This window comes from Anomalospiza imberbis, chromosome Z, assembly GCF_031753505.1.
Source record: "Anomalospiza imberbis isolate Cuckoo-Finch-1a 21T00152 chromosome Z, ASM3175350v1, whole genome shotgun sequence".
Taxonomy (NCBI): Eukaryota; Metazoa; Chordata; class Aves; order Passeriformes; family Viduidae; genus Anomalospiza; species Anomalospiza imberbis.
Genome location: NC_089721.1, coordinates 24584608 through 24606281, shown reverse-complemented (window position 1 = coordinate 24606281; position 21674 = coordinate 24584608). Strand labels below are relative to the sequence as shown.

Below are 21674 nucleotides of genomic sequence, written 5' to 3'. Positions count from 1 at the left end.
AGCAGTAGTACAAACTTTACTACACAACAAAATAACAGTATTAAGTGAAACATGCACATTTTATTTAATATAGCCTCAAGGCAAAAAGAGAATTTTAATGCATTTCCTAAGAACTCTCTGAATTGGATCTATTACTGCTTTGCAGCTACCTACTCTCTGTGCTGCAAATGAGAAACAGAGATGACCATCTATGTGTCAAGCACAGTAAATTATGTGTGAAGATGTTTTTTATTTTCTCTAAGTGCCACTGGTTTGAATATTTTTTAAAATAACTAAGAGGTAGCAAATACTACTTAAATAGATGAGACATGGTCAAAAAGTGAATAAAAGATATGCCACAACCTAAACAGGCCAAACAGAATTGTCTTGTATCTTGTTAGCAAAAAGGCTCTTAGAAAGTAAGTGAATTATCATTAGTGTAAACCAAATGAGATAAATAAAAAGTAAAGAATGTGGAAAAAAGCAGAGGTGATTTCATGGAGTGTTCAGGGAAAATTAAACCTTACTTAAGACTAGTATCTTGCAAGGTAAACAAAAACTTACTGAAAACTTTAGATACTGTTTCTTTTTTAAATTCTCCCCTTCTTCCCCCCAACCCCCCCTGCTTCATTTTTTGCTTATATGGAAAAGTGTGTTGTCAGAAGGTTGTAGTTCCCAGCTACTGTTTCTATTTTCTGTGTTCACAGAGAGATGGATACTTAGCAGTAGATTCAGTTCAAATTGCTCTTTTATTTATGACAACATTGATATTTAGCACAGTTAGGAATTTCCTTCTTGAGACCAGTGGATGGTATAATATTTTTGCTGGAGGCTAATAGCTTGTGCTAATTATAGCACACACTTGAAACAGATCTCATTTATTTCTTGCTATATAATTAAAGTAGCATCAATTTAGCATCAGACATATCTCTTGAGCCTCTTTGCTAGAGGGATCAATTGAAGCCCAGACCGGTTCTCATACAGTTAGATTTGATTTTTTCACAAGATTGCCTGACTGTATCCTAAGGACTACAAATCCATGACCCATGTCCACTCTTCTGCCTTTCAAAATGGCTAAAAAGTGTTGCCTCTCTTAATATTGACTAACTGAGATGATGTATGTGCCAAACTCTGATGAAGTAAGCCACACGTTTTCATTTAGTGGGTACTTTCTTAAGAAATTATTTAAATAAGAAAAGGAATCCAAATATAAAGTGTCTAATGCCCCTGTGAACCCTTCGTCAGAAGCTTTAGACATTACAGCTTTCCAGCTGGCTCTCCTAGGAGGGCTTTTAAGATCCTCTCCAGTGGAAATAATGTGTTCGGTTTGTTAACAATGAAAGCTTCTACTGCAGCCAGTTAAATTCATGCCAGAGCTGAGGTGGAGAGCCTAGCCCTGAAAGCCTTTTCAGTCTGGAGTTCATGTGGATGCTGGCGTGGATCCTGCACTTGGTGCTTTGAGAGGTGATCATTGGTTTAAGGCTCAAAAATATGGCCCCTTCTGTATCTTCAGTGTTTAAACAAGAAAGCCGTTTTTCCTTCTGTTGTTTGCACCGTAGTTATGTTATGTACTTCAACAAAGATGTCAATCTGCTCCAGACTTTTCTTTCTTAATGAAGCTATTTATTCTTTCCCTATTTTTCTATTGCTATTTTCAATTACCTTTTTAATATATTTCTAATGTAGTAATTTGTTTATGCACAAAGCAGGCAGTTGAAGTGAAGATCAGAATAAAAAGGTGAATATAGATACATGGAATGTACTTTAGTTGGAGACAACCATAAATTAACATATATTAACATATCAGCTAAACCACAAATTATTTAACTAAAATGTCTGTAAATGTAAAACAAGTGTTACCTTTCTTTGCATATTGGTTAAAGGCTATTCAAATGAATTAAAATTTATGTACTGTTGTTTCATTACACCATCATCTTTCATGTTGTAAGTTAGAATGTGAAATGTCTTTCTGTCTGCAGCCTAAGATTTCACATGTGAAAGCTGAAGAATAAAGTGCACAAAACCAAAATCTGTTAAAAAAAAAAAAAGAAGGAAATAATGGGAAAGGAATGAAAATTCCCTTTAAGCTCTACTTCTATTATTTTTCCTCATTGTTCCTCTATAAAATGTTTGCAACAATTTTATCTTCATTATCTTGATGCTGATGTTTATGCATCAATCATTTGTTAAATGCAGCTACTGCCATTTCTGCATAGAACATAAGTCAGGTTTTTTTTCCAAACTGAATTGACTCATGTTCTCTCCAGAGAATGATCAACAGCCCCTGTTTAAAAATTCTCATTAAGCACTGCAGCATTCAAGCTGTGGCCCTGCCATGGTTTCCTATGTCTTGAAATAGAACCCTAGTGATTTCACTATCAGTTTGATCATATAAATATATTAGCTAGGTGCAGCGTTGCATTCTTTTCCCCCAACCCCGGGAAGCTCCGGTGCCTGGAGCGGCACCGCCTCTCTCTGGGACTTGGGTCTTGCTGCTTTTCCCAGACGCGGCTCCCTTCCGTGGTCTGGGCGGGGCTGGCCGCGGTTTCTGCCGCCATGAGGGACTCTGGCAAAGAAGCAAAGGAATGTCCAGTTCACCCATGAGGGAGGCTGAAAGTCTTTTAATGGCTGCGGGAGCTGCGGCGGAAAGGTTGCAACCCTCCTCCAGCACCTGCGTGGGGGAATGTGGCCCCGAGTTTCGGGATGCGCGTGATTTTATCAGGGGCAGGGCGAGGAGAGCAGAAGCTCTCCCGCCCAATGGGGATAGGCACCGTGGCGATGACGAGGACCGTGGCAACGGGGATGCGACAGGGGCAGACCCCGGGCTCTGGGGTGAACAGGTTTGCAGGATCGGGATGATAGACACCGAAATCTCTGGATGGGACAGGGAGTGGTTACAAGAGGGGCGGGGGGGTGCTCCAATAGTAAGAGACTCGGAGGGAACCCCTGGGGCGGGGGAGAAACATGGTGGGTGTGCAGGGATACACAGAGCTCAGCTAGCTAACACAGATTGGAACCCCTAATCTACACCCATATCTGGGATGCCACAGCTAGGTGTCATAACAATCAATCTGCAAAACACTTGTGTTTCTGTGGTGCTGGTATCATTAATTCTACAAAGGGAAATCCTTTAAAGAAGTATCAGTTCTTGTTTGAAAATATCAGAAGAGAGAAAATATCTGGCTTACAGTCCAAATGGGATTAACACAACTGTGTCTGAAATTGCTGTACCAGCAGGAATCTCTTGCTAATATAATTTGTGTGTCTCTTTCTGAGTAGTAATTGCTGTGTTGCTTTTCTTAAATGGAAAGCCCGTACGACACCAAAGAATAAATCAGAATTGAAGACTTATTATTATTTTCTACAGCTTAGTGGACTGCTAATTGCTAAAGCAGGCGAGTCTAGGCAGGGATTGTTTGTATGTATTTATTTTATTTAAACTAATTAGTAAAATAAATTTTGATTGTCTTAGTCTATGGACATATTTATCTCACGCTAAATATGACTTCAGGAGGTATGGTCCACTTGAAAATACATGTATAAGTATTCTTTTTCTCCCTTATACATTTTTCACATGTGTGTGTATCTGCTTTGGAATGCTGCTTCTGTGGCCTGTCCTCTGCCTGTGTCTTGTGGCAGTGACTTTTGCATAAAAGCTTTGTTGGTAAAGTGCTATTAAAAATAATACTTTTTAGTTATTTTTTCTTGTATATCTGTGTAGCTGTATTCTAAACAGGTCATTGTAATTCAGCCTGTGTTTCTGACAATGTAATAAGGAGATTATTCACACTTGAAAGTTAATTCTGACTAAAGTAGATGTAAATTTAATTTCTGTAGCTATTGCTGAATAACTCCACTTGTGGTTGCGCTTATTTGAACTCTGTTTATCTGAAATAACTTTCAAATAATGAGACTAAATCAGAATAAGGAATGATTCTTTAGGAAAAGACTTGTTGTTGTATTGTGTTTTTATATCTTTGTAACAGTTCTGTAATGGTTTGCCCCTTCACCCCCCATTTTCTCCCAAGAGTTCCATCCTGAGCTTTCCCACCTTTCCCTCAATGCCAATCTCCCTGAAAATGCTCAGTCATCCCCCTGTCCCCTCCCTGGTACTCTGTCCATCACTTGGCTCCCCATCCCACTCTCCCAGAATCTTCCACCTTGGGCATCGAGTGAGTGGACAAGGGCCAGGGTTCCCTCCCTTGAACTTCCCCCATTGGTTTGTGTGTCTGCCTGTCCCTCCACCTTCCACTCCCCCGAATCCCCCCACTGGGTGGTGGGCGTCCCTTCCCCCTGGTTACCCCCCCAGTACTTAAACCGATTGCGAGAGCCTTGAGAGCGCTTTCGGCTGTTGGGACAATGGCATTCGGAGCTCCTCAGAGCTTGCATTAAACTTGAGACCTTTTCCCCGGCCTTGAGTTGACTCCCTCATTACCTCCTCGGATGCCGCATCTCCTCCATACAAGACAGACAGCGAAGAGCTCTGTCTTAGCCACTCCCTGAATCCCATTGAGAAACAGGGGAGTGTCCCCTGCTGCTGACTGTGGCTCTGCTGGGCAGGCGAAGCCAGGGAGCTTCAGGGTTGGCATGGCAGCTGTTTGGCGCCCACATGGGGGCTGAGGACATTGTCAGACCCCACGAAGGAGACGGCAGGACGTCCAGTTGGATTTATTCTGCAGCGGCGTTTGGACTCTGTCTCATGGCCGGCAAACTACCCCAGGAGTAGCAAGCCCCTTTTTGGTGGGTAACGCTCCCAGGAAAGGAACTGGTAGCCCTGGGGCACCACGTGGTCAGTTCCAGGAGGAAGATACTACTCAGGACTTTTCCTTTCCTGCTGCCAGCGTCGGAGTGGTGAGTATCTTCTCTCCCTCCTTTGTTCTCCCTCTCGGTGTAGTAGGGAGCTTTCTTTGCCTGCTTTTCTTTGGTACTCTCTTTCCCTGCCTGTTTCTGGGAAGAGAGTTAATTTTTCCCTCTCTGAAGAATTTTGCTACTATAGTAGCTGGTATTTTGCTGTGCAGCACCTTTTAGCAGGCGGCCAGCAGCAGGAGTTTCTCTTTTCTTTTGCTTTTTCTCTGAGTAGTGTGTCTTAAAGAGATAGATTTAACATCAGCCACAATGGGTGCTCGGCTTTCTGTTTTGCATAAGAGAGTCTATTACCAAATTGTGGGTGTCCTTTTTAGGAATGGGATTCTGTTTCATAAAAGAGAAGTTAAAGAGTTTGTTCAGTGGTTGTTCCTACATTTTTCTAATGTTTCGGCCAACAAAATTCATAATTTGGAGTTTTGGGATCTAGTAGATAGTGAGTTGTTGTGGCTAGGGGATTCCTCCCTTTCTAGGTTCGCTTTCCCAGCCATGAAAATTAAAAATACTTTCAGAGCCTCTTCTAAAATGCAGGAACAGCCACACAGGAGCAAACTCAACTCTAGTTCTCCCCATCCTAACCCTCATACCTCCTCTGTCTTCCCCAAACCGGGAATTCTGAAGGGAACAACCCGGCAAGAGTTGCAGGGCTGCCTTTGTCTCCCTGGCTCCCCACAGAATCCTGAGACCCCCGCCTGAGCAGTACTGGCCAGACTGCTTGGGACCTTTCCTGACTCCTCCCCTCTTTCCAGTGACTCACCTTCCCTTCCAGCCCCTCCCAGTTCCGCCCACTCTGGGATGTGTCAGTCATGTCTCTCCTCCCCATGTCCTAGCCACACCCCCTCTGATGTCATCTCTTTTTCCCATGGTTCCCATGACCCCTCCCTCATTTCCCATGCTCAGGCTTCTGGGGAGGGGAGGGGCCTGGGATCCGTAACCCTGATTCTGTCCCTGCTCTTGCCGCTGCTCTGGTCACCTATATCCTTAGGCAGAGCGGGGGAGTGCCCCGCACCCAATGGTCCCCACTTGACTACCAGACCAACAAAGAGTTCTGCAAAATTCAAAAAAGTTTTGGTAGAGACAGCGAATATTTCAAGGGACTACTCAGGGCCACTCTTTTGGGAAATGTTTTAACTCCTGCAGAGCTCCGTACGCTTTTCTCGTGCTTGCTATCCTCAACAGAGTTTTTAGAATGGGAAGCAGCATGGAAAAAGGAAGCACGGTCCACTTTAACGACCCTATGGGTTGACCATGACATAGCGCTGGATAATGACAAGTTGTTGTTCTCCATTGATCACCTTTGGGGGGAGGGGGAATGGGCAAAGGGGGAAAAACAAGCCACAAAAATACCTAGGGAGGCTCTCCAGGAGAGCGGGAAGGTGGCGGAAAAGGCGTTTTTCAGGATGCGTCTGGATGTCCCCATTGATAATTACCTGTCTATAACTCAGTTTCCCTCTGAGTCTTTCCTTAAGTTTGTTGAGCAACTTCTCAAGGCGGTGGACCTTCAAGTACAGGACCCAGGACTGCAGCAGGGAATCCTTTTGGAGATCATTTGGCAAAATGCCAACGAAAAGTGTAAAGCTGCAATCCTGAGCTTGCCCCTCGACCCACCACCGACCCTGCAGTTCATGCTAGAAGTGTGCTCAAGGAAGGTCACAATTACATCCGTGGATCAACATCACAAACAGAGGGAACTGAGGGGGGTGGCAGCCGTCGACGTCCCTGACCTGCCATCCAACAGCCAGCCACCATGCACTCCACGGACATTTAGGAGACCTCCCCCAGCACACCCGTGGCGTCATCTTTGCAGGGATCCAGGGCATTGGATGCCCAACTGCCCATAGAGGCAACAGTTTCTTAACTTCAGGAAGGCCCAACAAAAACAAAAGGTTGTCTCTGAAGGAGGGCCATCAAAAAACTAAAAATTAAGCTCAGTCCCTCCCTGTGCAATGATAGAAATGGGGTGGGGCCAAAAACATCTGTGGGGGCGGGGGGGGGAACCAAACATTAACATTGCTTCTTCACCGGACTTGACTCACCCACACCAACCAAGACCTGTTTTAACCACTGAGTCTCAAAATGTGCTTTTCTGGTTGGCTCTGACAGAGCCCCTCCATCTTCGTGATACCAAGTGGCATTTTGTGTCAGTGTCCCCAGGGAACCTGGTACCTGGGGAAACAATCGTAGAAAGTATGTCATCCTTGGGGACACCAAATACACACCTTTAGATATTCACATTATCCCTGGTCTTGTGATATCAGACCCGGGGAAACTCGTCCTTTGGCTGCATTGTACTCACTCACCAGTGTACCTGCCCAAAGGCCAAGTCATTGCCCAGGCCATCCCAGTGCCTGAGCCTTCATGGAATCAGGGACAGAAGAAAAACACATCATACCATCTCCTGGACTCAGGTACTGGGGGCAAAAAAACCAAAGATCTCATGCGGGTTACATTGGGGGGGAGTGCAATATCTTAGCTGGACTCCTGGACATGAGGTCATTCCTCCCGGGAATGGCTGTCACACTGGGAGTTGCAGGGCGTGGCTGGACACATTCAATTAGCCAAACAGTCAAAGAGTGTTGTCCAAATTGAGGGGCCGAATGGCAATTGGCTTCTATACGCCCATTTGATTTAGATTATATGGAACCCTTGTGGGGGAGAGACCTGATGGCCCAGTGGGGGGTCAGAATTGACATCCCAGAGACCCCCCAGGTTTTTCGGGCAGTGGTCACTGAAAAGCGCACTACCCAGAAACTCAACTGGAAAACAGATTCACCAGTCTGGGTAGAGCAGTGGCTGCTCAATAAACAAAAATTAAAGGCGCTCGAGGAGCTCGTAGCTGAGCAACTAAAAAACATGTAAAACATGAGGGTGTTCAGAATACCTGTAACTCATATTGTGGACAAGGTGTGAGAAGTGTTCAGTGGGACATGCCTATAGCTTTGTTTGGGAATTTAATGTGATAAAATGTCTTGAAGTATTTTTGTTGAAATCTTTGACATCACTTAGATAAAATAATTTTCATCTAAGTTGAAATTTAACTAAGAATTCTGCTTTCTTTGAAGGAAACTGGCAAAAATCTTCTAGAGCAAATTATTTACTAGATTCCAGTTCCAGAGAAAAAGAGCTTGAAGAGCAGGGAATCAACAGCTGGCTTGCTGAATGGTGAATAGACCAGTCTTTACACAAAGAGGATGATACAGTATGTCTACATTTTTCTACACAAATTTACATAATTTATGTAATCCAAGCAAGATTTTACGCCTTCCTCAAGTTCTTAGAAAGGGGTGTCACACATAAAGTTGAAGAGCTATCTGCTGTAGGTATGAAAATTCCATGTTCCTGGATGCTCTATCTGCTTCTGCACATTATTGAGACACTTGGGGGCTCAGAACAGTGGTTTGCTTTTAAGCATAGCATGCCACAGTACTTGCACTGGAAGGCTTGCAGAAGATGGGGGGGATGGGAAAATAGTGTATCATGTGCGCAGAATTCTCTTTTACTAGTTCTCTTGACTACTTCAGCAACATGTCAACCTGGTGGCTGACATGTCAAGCTTTCACTAGAAAGTGGCTGGTTCTGCTTCTGTAACAACCAGAAGCTTGAAAATAATGACCATGAATGTAAAAATCCAAATTCTACTAAGAAAGAATCACCAGTGTGACCTTTGCAGAATCACCTTTGAAAAAATACTGCATCAAAAGCAACCTTTACTTAAAACTGGCAATACTGGTTACAACTTCTTAATGCTTTCTGTAAATGCTGCAATGTCTAGCCTGTCCCACTTCAAATTAACAGTGCATGACTTATACTTCTAGGGGGAAATGTAGTTGTACCACTCTGCGGCAGCTAGCTGCCATGACCTCAAGCATTCAAGATGCACCGGCTAGCACTGCCCGTGTGAGGCCGGGTGGCCGCCACGTGAGTGGGCACTCCAGGGGAATGGCGTCTGCCACCCTGGTAGTGCTGAGTGCTGCAGCGTGGGTTACACAGCTTTGGTAGCTTCACACGCTGAGAGGAGACGAAGAGACGAGAGAAGAACACTTGTTTGCGAGCCCAAAGAGTCTTTATTCCCCCAGGCGGGGCAGGAGCAAAGTGCTCTCGGGGTGGGTGAACTGACAAATGCTGAAGAAACAAAGGCTGGCAGCAGATTAAGTAGGGGGTGGGCAGACAGGGGTGTAAACCTGTATCACCCAATGGGAACAAACGAAAGACAGGATTGACAACCCACAGGGAGTGAACAACCCTGACTGATGGGACCAAATAAGGAGAAAACAGGGAGAAGTGAGAAGATTGGCAGGTACCAGGGGATCCAACTGGTGGGAACTCTCGGGGTAAACAACCTGGAACAAACCACTGTGAGGGGAACAATGGGGGCATACAAGGAACAAACGTAACTAACATTAATAAAACAACTGACTAAATCAACCCAAACCACAACACCACTCTTCTCGGTTCTGAGTGAAATAACAGCTCTTTTCTCATTGAAGCTGTGTCATGACCTTGTCAAGCACTTCTTGACATGTGGTGTTCTAAAAGTGTGCACAACTGCATCACAGCAGTTGAAGACAAGAGGCAAAGGAGTGTAGAATATTTAAACAAAAATGCAGAGGAAAATTTAGTTTGACAGAATGCAATTGCAAAAATGTGATTTAGTCAGAACTCTAGGGAAAACCTTGCTCACAGTGCAGAGGAGTTCTCTGAGGACCATAAATACTTCAGATATATGTTTAATATTGCTTCTAAAAGACAGTGAAGTCAATAATTTAGGCTGACACCATGCTGGCATATTATTTAATAGTACATCCTAGAGGTAAGGATACTACCTATGAAGTCGTTACTCTTAATGCCTGCTATCTAACTTAGAAACAGGTGCTATTTGACAGTTACTTGTTACCTTAAAAAGGAGAAATCATACAACATATATTTCATGTGACTTACACATTATAGTATTTCAGATTGAATAGTCTTTCTGAAGATGGGAGTATATAGTAGCACTTGGAGGAAACAAGTATTTGTGAAACTCTTAATTCTAGGTCTGAAACAAACCTATTATCTCTGAGTGTGCAGAAAGAGCTGGTGGGGGATCCACCTTTCATGTACCTCTCACATGATCTCTTCTAAGATTATCTTGAGCTGGTGGGATTCTATTCAGGGACCATTCATAAGCAAAACAGTCACAATCTGGGGAGCTGGAGTTGGGGTTTTACACCTAGTGTTTTCTTTCTGCCAATCTTTTCTTCTTGTTTTCCTCTGCCCCAATGTGTGTTTTGCATGGGTAGCCATCTTTTTGGGAAGTTTCTGCCCTGGCATATGTTCTCTGTGAGTCATAGTCCCTTTGGAAATGTCTTGCTATTGGTAGGAATCATCTATGGCCTGTAGCTCTTCAGGGGTGTCTCTAGTGTGTGTCACTAGTGGACAACAGTCCCTTCAGGGCATCCTTACTGTGGGTTGCAGTCCCTTCAGAGCAGCCCCTCTGCATATGGAGAACCTCTGAAGAGCACATCTCCAGCCATGCTCTCAGCAATATCCCCATCATATGTCTTCTCTGTTCATCCTTTACTGGCAGCTGTCACATTTTATGAACATGTTTGTACAGAGGCACCATGTGGTTGGTTGAAATTTTGGTGTATGACATGGGGTGCACAGTGGTTGCAGAGCCAGCTGGAAACAACTGTGACTACACAGCACAGCTGTTGAATTCCTCCCTGCAGGGCTCCCTTGCAGCCCCTGGGTACAGAAACCCCCACATTTATGCCCAAAACCAGCTGGGTACAGTCTCTCGGCATAGCATGCTGTGCCCTTGCAAGACAAACTTTTACTGAGGGGATTCCAAAGACATCCCAGGGCAGTTCAGGTTCTACCTAAATAATAAATAGATTTTGTTTTATTTATTCTGTAGTTGCATCTTGTTACTTGATATCTTTGAGATACTTAATACTGTAATAGAAATCAGTTTCTTTTCTTGATTGTTAGTAGAAATATCTCATTGAAAATGGCTCCTCCTTGAGGATGTTAAGAGTGTCCACTGGACATAATAGTTGAAAACAGAGGACAAAAATTTAAAAAAATTGAATTCGAAGTGAGTTTATTCAGAAATTATATATGATAATGATATGTTAACGACATTGACTTTCTTTGAAGAAAGAAAGCGCCTTCAGTTACCAAAGATGAGTCTTGCAAAGCAGTGGGTTAATATGAAGACTGAGGAAATGCTGATCATCAGCGGAGTAAAGCTGCTGTAATGATTTATATCTGAAACTGGTGATAGGTGCCGGCTTTATCTGGTGTAAATGTTGCGGTAATTTCCCTTTCATAAACAAGTACACTACAAGAAGTTGCTATGTTTTCCATGATTCTATGTAGTCTCTTATTTGACTTCTATCCATTCAAGAGACTTTATTTTTTTTTTTTTTTAACATTTACATCTTGATGCAAAAGATGTAAATGCTGTAGTTAAAAAGCTCTGGGCAGATGAGAAGGGTTCTTCAATGAAGTCACCTGACTGTGAAGTAAGCTAATGGATGAAATAAAAATAAATTTAAACTGCAATTTGCAATTCTTGCCTGTTAGGAAAATCTTTTTTGTGTGTATATTACTGCTGACAGAATTATAGTAATAGAAAGGTTAAAAATTAAAGAAATCAGCAAGAAAATGAGAATTCAAACATGCTTGGTTTAAATGTTCGCTAGAGATGCAAGGAGTTCAGGGTTCATTGTGAAGCATTCACTGAATGACCTAAAGATTGGAAAATGCATAGGAGCTGTGGTGATGGCTGCATTACATGAAGCAGAAATAAACATAATTGTACTCATTTTAATTGTTAATTAGACATAAACATTTAAAAAGAAAATGGATTTTTTTTCCTGAATGCTGATCACAGTTAATAAGAGCAGATTTTTTTACAGTTGAGAGAGTCTAAAGACATCTTGGTCTCCATAATCATTAAATTTGGGGCATAAATTGTCTCAACAAAATGATGATCTTGCTGGCAATTAGTTTGCAGTTCTTCTTGGCTGATATGTTTTGTTTTCTAGTTTGTTTCTCTAATAGCAGTATGGGAGGGGTCAAGTCTGTTACATGTCAGACTTGAGTTTAACTTGTGTTAGGGCTCTTTTTGTTGCTGTGAATTAGTTTTTAAATTGTAGGTGTTTTATTTCACACAATGTGCATATGGTTCCTCTTAGGATCTTTTAAAATGCTTAATCTGACTTCTGAATTGAAAGCAATTTTGAGTATAAATGAAAGAAAATTAATTTGAAATATAAAGGGCTGGAGTGAAATGAAAATAAAGTTTAGGTAGCATAATGTGGCTTTCTTATGAAAGACCATCCTAGGATGTGTAATACAGCCGAGAGTGGGCTGAGGACTATTGGGTTTAAAAACACCTTTAAATACAACCTTCCTTTGAACAGCCTTTTGAGGGCTATTCAGGTGACCAACAGAATGCACCTCTACAGATGAGCCACATGGTGTCAGGAAAGTGCAGCCCAGCACAGCTCAGGTGTTGAAATTTCAGTCAGACTGGATGTGGCTAGCGTTGTGCAATCTTATTTTTGTTATGTGGCTTCAGTAAAAGACTGGCCCTCCTGCTTCTTTGTTCTTACTTTTCTTTCTTTCTTGTTTTGCAATCTTTAGGTTTTCTTGGCCTCTCCCCGCCATGCTCCTACAGTCTTTATCTTGCCCTTTAGCTGCATATATTTTTTTTTGCTAAAATGCTTGTATAATGAAATCCTGCTGGTAAAATAAAATCCTGCTGGAATACTTTTGGCAGGAGCTGTGTGCAGGCAACAAAAGCCTTTCCTGTTTTTGTTTTATTCTGTGCTCAGATTTTTTTCCCAGAATTGCAGCTTGAAAGAATTGTAGCTTTAAAATAAGCTGTCTGGCTTTAAAATTCTTTGTACAGGGTAGTAAAAAAGCAGGTTATGCATCTGCTCAAAAATTAATGAAAATCCCCATTATTTTAATTAGGAAAGGAGATTTTACAAACTGAGTAATCATCAAGGAGAGCTAGGTAGCAACCTGCTTTTTTAAAAGGATTTAGATTAGTTGGCTCTCCCTTCCCTCCCTTCCCCAATATTTTGTTTCTAACCTCTGCGTATGCATTCAGCAAGGTACTGATCATTCCTCTCCATCCCTCCCACTTCATGAACATTTTGCAGAGGCAAAGCAGCAACAGTTTTAGAATCTCTGTGCTGGAAAAAGCACAGTTCTTGTTGCAGCCAGTTTACCTGCCACTGTGCTGCTTTGAGCATGTGAGGATGAAAAAAAAGTAATGAATGGGTCTGATAAGTCAAGATGAGAATGTAATATAGAAATGTGGACACATTTCTAGCCAAGAACTTCCTCTCTAGAAATACAGTGTGCTATATATAATGTATCTCAAATTAAAACATAGAGCCATATCTAATACCAGGGTGTGACTGTTTTAGAGTATCTAAAATCTAGCTGTGTCTCTAGATTTAATATCTTGTGTTCATGTTTGTGTTGGAAAAGTACAACATCTTCTTAGAAGCCCTTGCTTCTTCTTCAAACAGAGCAGAACTTACTCTGATACCAAGTAGGTTCTTCTGCATACTCAGTAGTTGCCAGGTACGCATGTTTTTGTGCCAATACACTTGGTACAGAATTCACAGTTCAGTTTTGTGCAAGTGCCTGCTGCAACAGAAAAAGAAATTTAGGTTGTGACTGCCTTTTCAAGGAAGCATTTATATGAAATATATTTGCCCTATTATGAGTGAATTTTAAACTGGGGTTTTCTGGAGTGGTGATTTGGGGAAGGCACCCACTGAGAGAATAAAGGCACAAAGCCAGGATGGAGTAGGTCCTATTAACTCTAATTTGCCACAGCCTAAAATGAAGACTGTCTGAATGCTGGTTCTTTCAAGCCACAAGAAACCCTCTCAGGAAAAAAAACCTCTAACAACTAAAAAGGACAATAACGCACTTTTTATTAATGCAGTTAATAAATGGAAGCTGTAGTGAACTCCAGAAAAAAGATTCCTCAGACTCTACTTCTAATTGATATATTAGCTGGGGTATTTTTCAAAATATGGAAGGAAAAAGTGATATATGCTAATGCAGATTGTACATAATGAATGCAGTCTTTCTAGTTATGTAAACAATTGGATATTTACATCCCTTTGCTTCCTATTGCCTACCTAAAGCTTCCTGATACTTTGGTGCTGTAATTCTTTGAAATCTGAAGTAAACATATTTAGAATGAAAATATGAAGTTACAAAACATTGTGGCTTACACGGAATTTCCATATACCACACTTTTAATGAAGCTTCCTGTCCCTTTCCTTTATGATTCAATCGATCTTTCCAGCCTTTGACGTGGTATTCTAGTACATGGCAGCTTTTCCTTTTTCCTAAATCAAAATTGGCCTATGGGTATATCTTAATCATTTTGATGTGAAAACCTAATTTTCTGTCACCCACGGCTATCAAAAATAGCCTTTCTTTCAAATTTGGAAAGAAAAAGCCTTCATGCGGTAAAGAAGAAGGAAAATGAATATATAATGCTACAGTATAATTTGCACTTATAATATGCTGTATCCCTGTCACTGCCCTCATTCTTTACACATCCACTCTGAATTAGTTTAAATAGTCATTAACATTCCACAAAGTGCAGTGTTTAATAGGGATTGTGATGGTGATTCTGGGCAGTGGCAGTGTGAACTTCAGGGGATTGTTTAATATTCATTGTACACATGTTGTAAAAAGTCAGAACATGTTTTTCAACTTCACTGCACATCTGTGCATTGTTGCATGTGTATTGCGAGCCCTGGTGGCCATTGAACAAGCTGGGCCAAATCTGCCATTGGTTATAATGTTAAAATCTGGATAAATTATAATTTTTTAAAAACAGATAATCTTTTTACACCACTGTTGTGGCAGTCAGATAAGAGGCCCACTGCTTTTTTTTTTGGCTGCTGTGATCAGTTGATGGTCTCTGTTTAATGATACTACAGGCCTACAGTATCAATTCAATTTGCTGTTTTTAAAGACTTATCTGATATTCTTCTTAGGAGGAAATTAAAAAAAAAATTAAAACAGAAAAAAAAAAAAAAAAAAAGAAAAAAGGATGCCAGCCTCTTCTGCTTTCAAAAGAAACTTTTGGCAGAGCCTCCTGATCTCTATCTTCTATGAGCACCTACTCCATTCAGGAGCTTTTCTTGTCCTCCAGGTCAAAGCCTTAGATTTTTTTGACTGTAATGCTGGGTTCTAGGTAAAGGTTTTGTATGGTTGTGTATCAATGTACTTTGTCTTAGAAACTACAAGATCACCTCTTACCGTGCATATTCTGCTGTATATCCTTGCTGAGTGCTAGAAATGAAACCTAGTTCTCAGGTGACAGGACATACCACTGCATACAGATGTGTGACAGGTAGTCTGATAAACTGATTTTGGTTTTTATTTACCCTGAGTTATGTGGTTCTGCTTGTTTTTTTTCTAATTTGCTTAGTCTATGTTGCACAGCAACAATATGATTGTTCTTGTAGCTATGGAAGTTTCAGGGTTAACTTTATACTGAGCTATATTCAAAGGAAACTGAGATGCACAAGAATATTACTGGGATAGATGATTTTTGTTTGTTCCTGTATGTCTACTGTCAGTAGAAATTATGCTAGTAAAGCATATATGAGGTAAGATTCTCTACTTCATGATCCATAGTATTTAGAATCATAGCATTTCTGAACTAGCTGTAATTAGGGAGAAAACTAATGCCAGCTGTCATTGTTAACTAGTTCACTTATGAGTATAATGTATGGTGGTTGCAAGAGGTGCATTGTGAATGTGCCAAAGATGTATTCTTTTTAATTACAACTTTTGGAATTAGGGGAATATAATGAATCACCTTTATACAGTGACTGGGAAAATAACCTAAGATATTTTTCTAACATTTGCCACCACAGTTTGTAAGAATTGACATTTATAACACTTCATTCTGAATCACTGACATTATGTGACAGTATATTTATTTTTTCAATGATGCTGGTAACAAAATAACTTAGTTCACAATGTAGGTGGTTGATTGATCCTATCTGCCAACTCAATCTGTGAGTGGAATTCTGAACATTTTTTCCTAACTTCATTGGGCCCAACCTGCTTGGTAATAACAATTATTTTAAAGGTATATAAGGAAAAACCAATTATATTATTTCCTCCTTGGGGGAAAAATTGAGGAAAACCACTGCAATAAAAATTGGAGTGTAAAGCACTAAATTCATAGAAGTATATAATGCAAGACGTAATTGATCTGTACAGAACTGCAGTCAGTGGGTGTAGTTTTGCCTAGAATTTTGCTGAAATTTAGATATGCTTGATATATCAAGTACATAAAACAGCTAGCATGTTCTTCCAGCATGTCTGTTTATGGTTCCTCTCCTTTCTACTTATATGAAAGCAACTGAATAAACACTCACTAAGAACTTATTGATTGTAGGTGGTATTAAATGCAGCCTGCAAACTCTTCTTCACAGCCATTGCTCAAGTACAGCTTCATGTCAGTCCAAACCTGTGTTCCTTCTGTTTAGTGAACAGTGATACTGATATTGTTGTTTTTACCAGTAAACTGCTGTACACACGTGTAACATCCCTTCCTGACACCTCTGATGGTATCACCTTGCAGCAAAGAATGACTGTTTTTATCCTTTTCACGGCTGGTAGTCTACAAAAAAGACAACAACCACCAATTGATCTGTTTAATCTCTAGGTTAAGCAGTGCATACTCTGTGTTGCACTGATTGGAAGTGGGTGTCTTCATCTTTGCCTAATCTTGAAAGTATCACTGAGTCACCCCAAAGCCATCTTTTGAGGTGCAGTGGATTTATCTTTGCTACTTTCTTTTCACACTGCTGCCACATCTTTTGGCTCAGCCAAACCATGTTATCTGCCTAGAAATCCATTTGTCTTATTTCCATGTGGGGATGATTTTCATCCTACCTTACATCTTAGTCATGTTGACCACAGAGTGGCTGTCCATCATCATCATTGTTTTTGGAGTTCAGCTTTCATCAGCTTTTCAGCAAATTGTTGATTTAAGTATTATGAAACCTCTGTGAGGATAGCCTTCATCAAAAACAAAGTGCAGAAGAACATGCAATCTCTTGCACTGTTCCTGTCTTTGGCACAGGTGTAGTCTACTGGCTGTCCCAATTGATAAATTTAATAGTAATAATGCTAGAGGGTGTACTGGGCTTTGTTACTTCACAATTAAAAGGCTTTAGAGCTATAACTAGTTGACTCAGGAGAAAAGAAATTGGGAGTTTGCAGTGTGGAGGTTGTTTAATACAGGATACCTCCTGTATCAGGAGGACAAAAAAAATTCTTCATCTCTGAGTTGACTCTATAGAAAAAAAAACCCAAAGAAACTAAAATTGAAGTGCAATAGCTGTAAATTACTCTTAATGATGAAAATAAACAGAGACCAAGCAAATAAAAGGCCACCAAAGGAGTAAGAGCCAGAAGGGCTAGATTTTTTAATTTCCTCTGTATTATGGTGATATGACTCATATTTCTGTGGATTGCTTTATTTGATATTGATTGATCACTCCACAAAGAACTCCCTGACTCATCTGAGCTTGTTGCTAAATATCTCATCTTTTAAAAGAAATGTCATGTTTGGAAACTCGTCGAGCTGACAAAATTGTATGTCTGTGTCTACAAATTGCTAGCTCTTAAGTAGGAGGGCTTTAGATTTTTCCCCATTGTCCCACTGTTCTTCTTCAAACCTGCCCTAAAGTATACACCTCTCTGAACACAATAAATGTTCGGTCCCCTTTCTTGTTGAGTGTGGTCTTAAATGTGAAAAAGATCACTTTAGCAGTTATATACTTCCTGTAAAATGGAAGAGACAAGTGTATTTGTTTTGCTTCTGATTTGAAGCAGTGCTTTAGGAGTGAAAGGTTTTTTGTCTTACTTCCCAACAGATACACAGCAGACCTGAACTGCAACATTCTATCTGGCAACACACACTGCATATAAGAATATATGCTGCTTATGCATCTTAGAAAACTCTTTTATATTAAACATCCATACCAGCTCCAAACAGAGCGGTTCTTGAGTAGAGCAAACCTTCAGGTTTCTACAGCATGCCCTGTCAGGGAGGGCTCCACAAGATGGCAATGTATATCCAGAATCTGTTTCCATCTGCTTTAGATACAGAGATCTTCCACATGCATCAGCAGATTTTGCTGGTGGAATAAAATATTTAAAAGTTCCATATGACAGAACCTAGATTTAATTAAATAGTTTTGATTATTTTGCTTAAATTAAAATCATTGTGCGTTGTTTTAATGTTGCTGGATTAATGTGCAAAAATAGAATTGCTTTGTAAAATATATGTTTCTTTCTCTGGGACATTCCATATAATAAAATTTATCTTTGATCAGACAGTATTATTTTATTGAGATAGATGACTCTATATAGAAAATACAAGTAATTATGTCCATCCATAATTCAAATTTTAGAGATGAAATAATTGCAAATTAATTGTTCCTGTCTTTGTATTGCTTTTTCTGCTCAACTTAGTTGAAGATTGCTTTTGAGAGAATCCTGACTCATACACATAAATTGTAAATATCCAGTCAGTCCCTTACAGATTAGGAATGTCTTTGTGGGGCAGACAGGTGAACAGGGAGGAAGTTCTCTTGTCAAAGGAGGTGGGCAGAGAATACTTTCCTAGTGGTGAAAGACAGGGAAAACTCCCTTTCAGCCTGCACAGAAGGTAATCCTTGTTCCTTTATTACTGCTGGGCTCTAGTGCCTTCCTTCTTTGCAAGAAGTAATGGATAAGCAAAGGCTGTTGGTCCCAGGGGCTGGGTGCAGTAATGCAAGGGGAACAGAAGGGCTCAGAGGCTGCATTTCATCACAGAAGCAAAGTGGAATTGGGGTGACAGCCACGGAGGCTGTTTTAGCAGACTTTTAACAGTTAATCACAGACGCACAAAAAATGAAGCTCATTTTTGAGACAATGAAAGAAGAGGGAGCAGGACTGTGAGAGAGAGAGGGAGAGAAAAACAGTTCCTCCAGAATCTACAATGCTATTAAGACCTGGTTCCCAGTGGCGACTGTGCCTTACGGTATGGCTGACTATGTCTAATAGGTATGAGCTCAAATCTAATCTTGGCTAGCAGTTGGAATATTCAGAGACTGCTGGGGAACACCAAGTTTCTCTTTCTGGGGGTATCTCAGGTGATTAATAATGTCAGAATGCATGCCTTAGCCTCTCCATCTTTGGGTCACTAATGTGGCCTCTCTCTTTTCCTTGCCTGCCTATTTCCAAGAAACTTCCCTGGGGACTCCTTTGTCTTATTTGGCTGAAATTGAACATAAAGTTCAAATGTTGCTAAAGGGAAAAAGACTGGCAGAAACAGACAGAGATATGGGCACATAGCAGGGTATGTAAAAGCAAGTTTTTGTCCTTCATAGTGGTGGTGGTAAAAACAGAAATTCAATTTCTGTTCCTCAGTTTTAACTTTTGAGGGAGACACAAGGTCAGTACTAAGGAAATGAGGCCACACATGAAATATGACTTTAGCAATGGTGTAACTATTTTGGGAGATGGATGTTTACCTCTATTAGGTTCCTCAGGATATATGGAAATGCACTTTCAATGCTGGTGTGCTGCTTGTCTCTCCCTTTACCCTCCTAGTCTTCTAAATTGACAAAAGCCTACTAATTTTCACCACTAGAGTATCTGAACAGTTCTTACTGTGCATGGTCACCAGTTTTCCTATAATAAAGGCAGCTATGTAGAAATGCATATTGCTAAACCAGGACACTGAGGAAAGCCAAAATATTTGCCTCTATGTAACTAAACCTGTGAGTTCTAAGCATGTATCTTTAAAATTTTCATTCTGGCATGTTGTTGAATAATTTTAATTACTTAAGTAAGAAACTCTTCACACAACATTGCTGGCCTGCCTCATTATAGTCTGTCTTTAGAAAACAGCTAGGAATTTTGTAGTATATTGAAACATCTTAATTTTCAATTTGCTGAAAACACTTAACACTTTCTTAAAAACATTTCAAAAATACATATTTTGTTAACATAAATGTGCGAGGCAACACATGGTCTTGTGGAGTTATCTGAGCCACCAAAGTAAAATGCCTATATCCATGCTTCTATCTGACTGGTGGCACAAGTGATGTGCATATTGCTATGAGACTGGCAATATGATTCTCATTTCCTGACATTCTTTGGGTCATGCAAACCTAAAGTGACACTTCTTGATTCTTGTTGTATAAGCAGAAATTGAAATTTTGACTTCAGTGAAGTTAAAACTATATTCTTACATACTTCAATAGAAACCCAATAGTATGGTTTCAGCCCTACTGTCTGAGAAACTAGTTCTGAAGGACTTAAACCTAATTAGATAAAATGAGCTTGGGTTGATTTTTTTTTTGTTCATTTCTTTGTAGTTGATTTTTTGTTTGTGGTATTTTGTTTGGGTTTTTTTTCAGTCTGAGGGTGGGTAACTGAAATACGAGGGATCTAAGTGGGGTTTTTTAAAAAGTGCATAGCTGACAAGCAGTAGAACCTGGGAACTATAAGAAATGCCTGTGTGTAACACCTGTTTACCATCTTTATCAGTAACGTGGGCAGTGGGATTGAGTGCAGCTTGAGCAGTTTTGCTGAAGACACCAAGCTGTGCAGTAGAGTCTCCTGATGCTGGAGGGAAGGGATGCCATCCTGAGGGATCTTCACGGCTTTGAAAGATGGGTCTGTGCAAATCTCCTGAAGTTTAACAAGGACAAGTGTTGCGAGAGCCCTGGGAGAAGGAGCTGGGGCTGTTGGTTGATGAGAAACTCTGCATGAACCATCATTGTGAGCCTGCAGCCCAGAAATCCAATTGTTTCCTGGGCTGCATCCAAAGCAGTGTGGGCAGCAGGGCCAGGGAGGGGATTCTGCCCCTCTGCTCTGCTGAGAGCCCACCTGGAACCCTGCATCCAGCTCTGGGGTCCCAGCACAGGAAGGATGTGGAGCTGTTGGTGTGGGTCCAGAGGAGGGCCATGAAGATGATCCAAGCACTGATCACCTCTCCTTTGCATAAATATAGACCCAAAACTAAAAGGCTTATTTAAAATTGGAGATGTGGTAGATGACCGCATCAGCAACATATGTTGCACAGCATATGAATAAATCAAGTCCCATCGATAGCTAATGAAAGGCTTTTCAATACACTTAACACTAAATTACTTTTGATTAAAAAGCTTACTGGAGAGACAAATGTAAACTATAGCTAGGTGCACTCATATTAGACAGTTATATGCTGAATCTAATTTGAAATGCATAAGTCCTAACACATTTAATTTCCTGCATACTCAGTGAGACAATGTTAGCTTTTTTTTAAACAGCAATTTTGAGTGTGCCTTTCAAAGTGCTTGAGTCAGCACCACGGCAAGAGTGTTTGGAAAGATGATCATGCAAATGGAACTTCAAGTGATTTAATATACTCACCATCACAGGTAGATAGCTTGATCTATGGCATACTTAGAATGATGGAACAAGCTGTATACATCAGTGGTGTATTTCAAGCTGTTAGTATTCACAGCAAATAATGTTTAATATGGGTTTATCTTTAGTCTGGAAGACTTACCAGAAAGTGTGATGAATAACAAAATTATGGAAGCAACAAAATAAATGAGAGTGGATATCTGGATGTAATAGCAGAGAGGAGAGAGAAAATAAACTGTCTGGGTTGCACCGTAACTAGTTTTGGGCTCTTTATGCTAAATCATGTCAGAACTGTGATTTCTTTTGATTATTGTTCAGACTGGAAACTTGAAATCTAAGAGAAATAGTGTATGTGGTACTTGCACCCA

General features: G+C 40.6%; 1 long non-coding RNA gene across 1 annotated transcript; it reads left to right on the top strand.

The window, feature by feature from the left end:
* The first annotated feature begins 967 nt into the window (after window positions 1-967).
* Window positions 968-8675, top strand: LOC137464829 (uncharacterized). The gene is made up of 3 exons (XR_010994445.1): window positions 968-2387; window positions 3034-3944; window positions 7710-8675. It is a non-coding gene; the product is annotated as an uncharacterized lncRNA (long non-coding RNA).
* The last annotated feature ends 12999 nt before the right edge of the window (window positions 8676-21674 follow it).